Consider the following 1831-nt stretch of genomic DNA (forward strand, 5'->3'; position numbering starts at 1 on the left):
GATGAGTCTCCATTTCAGTCGCTAAGAGTTGATGGTACGGCTCGATAGTGGCGCAGACCTCACAAAGCCGAGGCACTGTGCTAGCTGGTGGTGGCTCCATCATGGTGTGAGCTGTGTTTACATGTAATTGACATTGTTCTCTGGTCAAACTGAACCGGCCATTGACTGGAAGTGGTTATGTTCGGCTGCCCGTTCAATGGATTTCACGTTCCCAAACAACGATGGAATTTTTATGGATGACAATGAGCCATGTCACCAAACCATAGTTTTTTACAACTGGTTTCAAGAACATTCTGGACAAGTCGAGCGAACTGTTTAGCAACCCGCTATTTAGGCAAGGGACTTCCAACGACTTGTTGAGTCTACACCACACCGCGGCGGGCAAAATGAGGTCCGACGCGATGTTAGGAGGTATCCCATAAATTTTGTCATCTCAGTATAAATAAAATTTGTTATTCCCTTGAGTTTTCTTATCACTGGTGTTGCTTCCTTATGCATGAAATTTTTGTGAAACAAAATGCCTTCAAAAACAATGTTCACTCATGTCTCAACCCAACCCTACCACTTCCCTCTTCCACTACACTACCAATATGGATTATCCGATCTCCAACGTCGATTTTTCGTGGCGTTCACGTACCCCGATAAATGCAGCTGTGCTTCATCAGAAAAAATAACGTTTCAGATTCAACCTCTCCGTTATGCACAGACTGAAATACCGAGCTACAGCACTAACTCAGTGTACTGCCATTACTATGTGAGATTTCATTTGTAGTCCGTACACAACTCTGTGAGCAGATGTTACCGACACGCCATACTGAAGTGCAAAATGGTGCCAAGATTTCCTAGGACTTCATTCCAAGGCCGCTTGTAAATCGTTTTGGCTACAGCTGATATACTACCTGCCACAGTCCGAGTAGCGCGCCAGAGCGTTGTGTGGCGAACAGAGCCTGCCTGAGGATGTATTTGTTCAGGCACAAAACTGCTGAGAGTGCTTGCGTCGTACATGACACACCCTGTATTTATTAACAGAAAAGCGGAATTAAATTCAAGTTCAGCCAGAATATAAATAAATCTCACGAAGGTACTTCAACTGCGTGATATCAACAAAAATTTCATTTCTAAAACTATAGACAACATCCCTATTCATTGGACTTCCTTCTATTAGTATATAGGCAATAACGATAGACTACCAACGAAAGCATGAAGAAATTTACTAAGTAGCTCCACTCCCCCAAGGGGAAGCGTGGTGGAACACCCTTTTGAATGTGAACTCGACACTGGCTTTCTACATTGCTCAGCCACTTGTAGAAAGCAGAGCGTTCCAGAAGATCTTGGTAGAGGAGTCGAGACGCTGAGTTTGTTGAAGTAGTACAGGAAAATGATGTGGCCGAATCACCCAGACCGTGCGACTGCTACGGTCGCAGGTTCGAATCCTGCCTCGGGCATGAATGTGTGTGGTGTCCTTAGGTTAGTTAGGTTTAAGTAGTTCTAAGTTCTAGGGGACTTATGACCACAGCAGTTGAGTCCCATAGTGCTCAGAGCCATTTTTGAATCACCCAGATAATATTACTTTCATTGACAACGGGGACCAGAGCATGCAGTCTTTCGTAATTGTGTTGGCAATTGCTGTAGCCTCTCGGAATTATACTCTTTCATTCCAGTTCATGTTGTTCACAGGGACTTGATCAAAATGAATTGCAACGTTCACACACTGATTACCAGGCAGGAAAACGATTTCCACTTCCGTAACTATTGTACAGATAATTCTGCAGCTTTCATTTGCAGTCGGCCAACCGGACAATTCAGAAATTTGAGATTTTCAAATCTCTAG

Source organism: Schistocerca nitens, chromosome 1, assembly GCF_023898315.1.
Source record: "Schistocerca nitens isolate TAMUIC-IGC-003100 chromosome 1, iqSchNite1.1, whole genome shotgun sequence".
NCBI lineage: Eukaryota > Metazoa > Arthropoda > Insecta > Orthoptera > Acrididae > Schistocerca > Schistocerca nitens.